Source organism: Engraulis encrasicolus, chromosome 11 (assembly GCF_034702125.1).
Source record: "Engraulis encrasicolus isolate BLACKSEA-1 chromosome 11, IST_EnEncr_1.0, whole genome shotgun sequence".
Classification (NCBI taxonomy): domain Eukaryota; kingdom Metazoa; phylum Chordata; class Actinopteri; order Clupeiformes; family Engraulidae; genus Engraulis; species Engraulis encrasicolus.
This window is the reverse complement of record NC_085867.1, coordinates 18662784-18670687: the sequence shown is the minus strand read 5'-3', so window position 1 is coordinate 18670687 and position 7904 is coordinate 18662784.

Genomic DNA, 7904 nt, shown 5'->3' with positions numbered 1-7904 from the left:
ACCATTGTGGGATTGGGTGAATTTTGAGTTTCTAACTCCACACACAAAGAAGGCGGAAAGATTTGAAAAAAAAATAGGGTATAACATGGTCAAATGTTCTATATCAGGGATGTCAAACTCAGGCCCGGGGGCCAAATCTGGCCCGCGGAGCCTTTTTATTCGGCCCGCGAGATCATTTCAAATCTGTATTGCAGTTGGCCCACATGCACCATTAATGTATAGCGTAACAAGACTTCAACATGAAATATGGTGTGTCACAGGATGTGCAGACACATTTGAACTACTATACATGATGGGAAAGAGTGTGTGTGACATTGAACTATGTATGAAGCGCAGGTACGCACAATTTCTGTCAATTTTTAAAAATAAATCTTGAGTTCGGCCCGCGTCTTTGTTCCAGATTTTATTTTGGCCCTCAGTCAATTTGAGTTTGACACCCCTGTTCTATATGTTCTATCAAAAAGCTTCCTTGGTGGAGGTTGGCACCCTCTGAGGAGCCCTATGTCACGCCTTTCGTAAAGTCTTCACGAAAATAATATATTAATTTTCGTGGTGCATTCACGTTATTGCCCGCCTTTCGTAAAGTCTTCACGAAAATAATAGATTAATTTTCACGCTGCCTATTCACTTGAATTGCCCCACTGCTGCTATGGTTATCCAAACGTCTGCAGGGGTGGGGAGGGGGTGCTGACAGAACACTGCTGATACACTCGGGACTCACTAATTCGACGCCCTTTCGGTACTTACGCCTTATGTCCCCTAAACCTAAACCTAAACCTAAACCTAAACCTAAACCTAACCCTAACCTTAACCCTACTTAACCCTAAACCTAACCCTAACCCTAACCTTAACCCTAACCTTAACCCTAACCTTGACCCTAAAACCCTAAATTGCTTGTTTGAAATGTTTGATTACCATGTGACAGTATAGGCTACCGAAAGGGCATCAAACTAGTGGGTCGCTAGGCAACAGTCGGGCAATTCAAGTGAATAGGCAGCGTGAAAATTAATCTATTATTTTCGTGAAGACTTTACGAAAGGTGGGCAATAACGTGAATGCACCACGAAAATTAATATATTATTTTCATGAAGACTTTACTAAATGAGTGAGATACGGTTGCTCTGAGTGCATTTCTAGTTACTTTGTAGGTTTTGGATGAATGCATGTGAACATTAGCTTTATCTGCTCTGTGCATAGACCATGTCTATTGGATATTTGCGCAGTCTGCTCAATTGACTTGTGGTATCAGAGGAGACCTACTCTCTAACTCCAGCTGTTTCTTTTAACCTTTTCTCAAAAGGGCCAGTCATGCTCTGCTTTATGCATCATCTTATTTAAGGGTGGACACAGGTGGCTACTGGTCTTTGAACTCGTAATGGACATTGGAAAGGGTGCTGTCATGCCTGACTCTCCCTCTATTTCAACCTCAAAGAAATTTCAAGTTTGTTTTTTTTCCCCAAGGGAAAATGTTAAAGAGGGAAAGGTCATGGTTAAGAATATAGACACAATTCTGTTTCCTCCCAGAGTGACAATTTTGTACCACAGCTGATGACACCTCCTGACACACAGTGCAGAGGTACTGTACGCAAAATGGAAGCTTTTTATGAATGAGCAGGGCCAGATTAACGCGCGGGAATGCAGAATTGTGAGAAGATGCAAAGTTTTAAAATGCATCTGTCTGTTGTTTGGTAGATATTGTATCCTTAATCCCTACAGCTTTTAATTATGACTGAAACTATGTGAATTTGTGGCAAAATTGGCCTTCCAGGGGGGCCCACAGCAACCTATCCTTTTGTCTTCCATGTTTATGAATGGTTTGCTATGAATGTCTTATGAAACAGTCATGAATCCTTCATGCAAAGTGTATAACAGCTGCTATGAATGTTATGCAGCGACACGCCGACTAAAGTGTAACCAAGTTAGGTAGTAATGCATAAACATAGCTGCATCCTTTTCATTTGCTCAACATGTTGTTGATTTAACCCAAGTAGACACTGTTATTAATTTGCATTCATTTTAAAATGACAGGGCAAAAGTAAAGGATGATCACTCATCTTGCAAGGGAGCCTTACAGATGGACAGCAGGAGGATGTTTGAGTCCTCAGTTCCTGCCAGAGTGCTATTCAACCATACCCACAGTAACAGAAAATAGCAGTGTTCGAGTTAAGGTCAGAGCAGTGACCTTACAGTGTGTGTGTGTGTGTGTGTGCGTGCGTGCGTGCGTGCGTGCCTGTGCGTGCGTGCGCATGTGCGTGCGTGCATGTGTGATATGGTCATGGATATAGATATGTGGATATGTGTTTGCTCTCTCTCTCTACAGTGTCCTGTATATTTGTGTTTTGTAAAAACTGTAGTGCGATCAATTGATGTATCCAGTGTTGGCTAAGTGCAGCTTGTTGTCAGCGGTACTCTCACTTAGTCTAAAGTGTCCTGTAGAAATGCATTCTGTAAAAACTGTAGTGTGATCAATGAATGTATCCAGTGTTGGCAAAGTGCAGCTTGTTGTCAGTGGGATTCCTAACAAATAAGTAAAAAGAAATGGAAATGGAAATGTCGTCTTCAAAGTGGCAAAGTGCCTTTCAGCTTAGCAGCCTGTCACCAGGGCAGGCAGAAATCAATACTTGTCGTTCCATTCATCTCTTCTGTCGGCTGGAGGACATGTGTCAGGACTAACTGTCTTCAACACAGTGTTTCCTTTTTAGAGGTTTCTAGTAAGAAATGTTATGTTTTCATATAACAATTTATAAAGCTTTTTATTACTTATTATCTTATTATAGTCTGGTGGCATGGAACGTATAGCTCCATAATGAAGAACACTGTAATTGTCATTGAAAAAACTTGACTACCACAGTACTACTGCACTAAGACATTGCACCAGGTTTGAGGTAATATGTTACAACTTGATCATTGGCATTCTGGTAGAAGCAAATTTATAATAGGGGCAAAACTCTCTGTATAATCATCTTCGGCCCTGCCGTGGCCCTTCCCCGTCTCTCTCTCCCCACTCACTTCCTGTGACCACCTTCACTGTCCTACCGTAAATAAAAAATAAAATAAAAAAGAAACACAGTCTCAACCTAACTCGTCAATTAGTACTGACAACCATTGACTACCCCTTTCTCCATGTTGTGTTTCTGCTATAGCCTGGCGATGCCATCCTATGTACTTCCACCCAAATATTTTGGCTCCGTGCATAGTCTGGCCCAACCTTCCTAGCTCGGTTCGCTCACGGTTCTGCCAATCAGCAAACAGTTGAGAGTGGTTACGCAGAACTCACCCAGTGTGGTCGCTGCTGGTTAAGGTAACACTATTCACATTTTTGTCTTGTTATTTGTATACTTTGGCAACACTGTATTGTAACAGTCATGCTAATGAAGCACAATTTGAATTTGAATTTGAATTTAGAACTACAATGAATTTACATTACACAGTAAGTTCAGACCATCTCCCACCCTCCATGGAGACAGATTCCTCTTAGCTTTTGCCAGACTGTTTGACAGAGTCAACAGTTGGCTTTGGCCCAGGCTAGTACATAATACAGTACAGTCTGTCCTGTATATGTACTAGTACAGTATGTGTATTTGCAAGGTGTGTGTGCTTGCTGTGTGATCTGCGCAGAGTCAGTGCTATAAGCCTAAGTGCCACAGGTGACTAGGGGCTTCCTGAGCCATTAACCCGCACTGACACAGCAGAGGTGCGAGGACAATGATGGATGACACAATTCCAGCAGCACCACATGTGGTGAGCGATTGCTCTCTGACAATACAGCAGTTGCCACTACGATCATGATGTCATTGCCATTTGGGACCAGAGCAGCAGCTTTCTGTAATAATCTTCTCCGCTGGCATGGGCTGCATTTTGCAGGTTATTCCACTGACAACTTACGTAGTGTCAGCCCTCCGTAAGTTTCAAACTTAATTATCATTTCAGATTTCCTTATTCCTCATGTGGCAAGACCAAGCTACAATCACTGACACCTTTGCCCTCTGATTCCATCCTCCACACCCTCTGTATATATACAATAGGCTATCAAGTTTGTTGAATCAAAGGGGTATGAGGTTTCTATCATCTTAAACGGGCTCAGGCTCACCCCTGGTGCAGCTTGGTGGAGTTTCAGCATGGAGTCTTGGTGTGTGTGTGTGTGTGTGTGTGTGTGTGTGTGTGTGTGTGTGTGTGTGTGTGTGTGTGTGTGTGTGTGTGTGTGTGTGTGTGTGTGTGTGTGTGTGTGTGTGTGTGTGTGTGTGTGTGTGTGTGAACAGCGCACGTGTGCATGTTTGTTATAAGCAGAGGGTGAATGATAAGAGTTCTGTGTTGAAAAGGCTACAGTGTAACTAACGTAATGCATACTGTGTGTGCAACATGCGTGCTGCATCGCTAACAATTCTCACTGTCCAAGATCTTATCCTCATGAAAAATTGATAAATGATTAGCTGACTTGTCAGCTGCATTCTATTTTTAGAGGTTTCTGTCCTTGGATGTTGTTGTAGTGTGACAGTCCTCTTGGGTCCCGATTCTCTGAAGAAAGGAGAAAGACGCCATTAGAGAGGGAATCGAACACTCTGCATTACCTTCAGCGTATACGCTATACGCATGAAATCTGGGGATATCATGACGTTATTAATTATTTATAGCGTCAAGCTTTGATTTGATTCCATTCAATAAACAATATATTATTCATAGCGTCCCTTTTTTATTGAAAACTTTTTTTTCCAATGGATTTAAAATGTATTGGTTAATGTAGGCTATGTTACAGCTGAAGGACAAGGTGAGGAAAAGAGAAAGAAGTGAAACTCCCCAAATCGAATGATGTTAACTCTATTCAATATTGTGTAAATATTAAGAGCCATAGAGCTGCAATTGAATTGGTGACCTACAGAATTTTACACTGCCCTTTGACTCCCCTGTTGGAGTAATTTAAAGGTGCACTGTGCAGGAAATGGTCAAAAAAGGGGTAACACTTTATTTTAGGGATACATCTATTAGCACTAATACATACAATGTTAATGCCTGCATAAGCAAACGCTAAGGCCTACTAGGTCCTTAGGTTAAATTGGTAATAAATCCCTTATTGTGCATGAACAAGACATTTGCGAATACATGCCTAACAAATGTTTGATTTTGCGTTGTACATGCCTTATAAGTTACTAATACAGGCACATTGTATGTATTAGTGCTAATAGATGTATCCCTAAAATAAAGTGTTACCAAAAAAGGTACTGCAACTATACTGCTCTTGAAACTGGGTTGCCTATTGCCAAATTTGATCTTTTCATGAAAGTTTACTAAGTAATAAACTAATAATATGTATTATAAATGAGATTTTTTAAAAAGTTTCTATAATATTATTGACACATAATATTGACTTTATAATATTGACTAAAATATTGGTGTGTGTGTATGTATGTGTGTGTGTTTTTTTCCTCTCTTGTCGTTCTTCTTAGCTGAGTGCTTTTCATTTCTGTGCCACTACGTCTTTTTTCCTGCAATACCCTTGCGGGCAAAACCTTGGCATTTGAACTCAAATGATGGACTCAAAGGAAGACTATATGGACTCAATGGACTATATGGACATCATATAGTCATGTACCAGAGCTCATTAGGAATGTAACGTGTAACCGCACTGTATTATCTGCATTGAGTCTGGGGAAAGAGAATGTGAATGTGGAAATCCCCACACTCATGGGCTATATACTTGCCTCTCAGAGAAACTCATGTCCGCATGGATCAATAATGTGTTCAATGAGCACTCAAATAGGAGCTGTGTTCGAAAAGAGCTAAATGTGTACCAGAGATCTGTTGTATGGTGTACAGTGAAGTGGTATAATGATGAAGGAGTCTTTTCAACTCAAGTTATGACTGTAAATGGGGAAATGGGGAGAGGCAGATGTTCTCTATGGTTACCGGTGTGTGTGTGTGTGTGTGTGTGTGTGTGTGTGTGTGTGTGTGTGTGTGTGTGTGTGTGTGTGTGCGTGTGCGTGTGCGTGTGCGTGTGCGTGTGTGTGTGTGTTATTACCTGTGTTTTTTGCAATTGTGTTGCAAAAGAAAAAGAAAAATGTTAATGACAAAAATGTTCTAGTTATAAGGGCCTTGAATGCCCTGCACACCCCTTGATTCCTTCACCTTCCCAGCATGTTTCTATTATGGTTCAAAATAATTTGTATAAAATTGTTTTCTTCAGGTCAGCTGGATGTTTTGGATGTTGCTTGGCGGGAACATTCAATAGCTCCTGCTGGCACACTGCTGCTGGTGAAACAGAAAAATAACAAATGAATATCAATCAAGAGCCTCACCTTTAAGATAAGTCAAATGTGTATAATGAGATAATATTTACCGAAACTGTTTCAAAACATAGTATGGTGACATTGTAAAATGCGCAGACATATTTGCACGCTCTATTTTGTTATACATTACCCGCTGTGTATACACTGCCACTGTAGCTTATATTACTCTGTTTACAATTTCTCATATTTCTCTTTTGTAATATACAATATATATTTTTTGAAGGTAAAAGTGACCAACATCATCATACCACTCAAGACTACACTCCCCACCCCTTCCTCCATCCCCAGGGAAGCTGACAAGGGGGGACAAAGGTGTATGTTGCCCAGGGAGAAAGGGGGCCCAGAATTTGGTCTTTATTACATTATATTGGGTCGGGGGCCCATTTAGTTCATTTTGTCCCGAGCCTGGCCAAAGCTGTCAGCGGCCCTGTCCACCAAACCCAGACAAACATCCACACATCACATCGCTCACAGATCGTGACAGATAGTCACCACATCAAACACAAATCAAAACCACAAAGTTGAACGAAAACCCCAGCACAAAATATAGCATACAAAACACTATTGCTCGGAGAGGAATTCTCTCACCATTTCTATTCCAACTGTCGCTATTAGATGTAGAATTTGGCATTTTCGATTCTCATCTCACAAAAGCAGAGAAAAGCCAGGAAGTGCCTTTTCTTTGGGGTGCAAGCTGCGCCACAGCTAAGCCCCCCACATTTGGGCTTTCATGCTCGCCCTATGGGGACCCCAGTTCGAATCCGGATGGCGTCATTTCCCAGTCCTCCCCCATTTCTCTCTCCCACTCGCTTCCTGTCAGCATCTCATACAATAAAGACATAAAAAGCCCCTAAAAAAAAAAAATATATATATATATATATATAAAAAAATAATTTTACTTTTTCAGTTTTCAACTCTCAACAGCAGAGAAAAGCAAAAAAAAGTGTCTTTGCTTCAATGGGGGCGTCAGTGACTTGGTGCCAGTTTCATTGTATTCTCCTCCAAACAGCTACAGTACATTTACAGTAGGCCTATCTGAACAACCAGCCTTTTCAAAAGTACCTGCTGCTGTGTGCTTCCACTTCAGCAGATCAATAAGACAGACTCCTCCATTCTGTACAGGCACCATGTGGTGCAAGCATAGCTGGATTGGCCATAAGACATACAGGGCATTAGCCCGGTGAACTGTTGATGAGTTTGGCCTGGTCTTCCCCTCAGTGTAGTGGTATTGTCAGCCTGCTGGGAGAGGTGGGGATTTTGTTTATTTGTTTGCTGTGTTTATTTACTATTTGGGTTTGCTGTGGTTTTATATACATACTGGTTGCTGTGATTATGGTTTGCTGTGCCTACTGTTTGCTGTGCTGTGGATACAATTAGTTTGCTGTGATTACCCTGTGTGTTTCAACTAACTGCCACCACATACTGACTCTTCATTAGCGGCTCCAGTCCTCATGCTGCTACAGCTGAACTGTCAGAGTCAGATTTAAATAGCCATTTTGCCTGTTGAAGGTCAAAATAGCTGGTATTAGATGATAAAAAAATATTGTCACAAGCTTCATTGTCTCTCTCAATGCCTGTATGGCGGATTAAGTCTTGGCCGAAAATGCCCGGCCTGATTCGTTG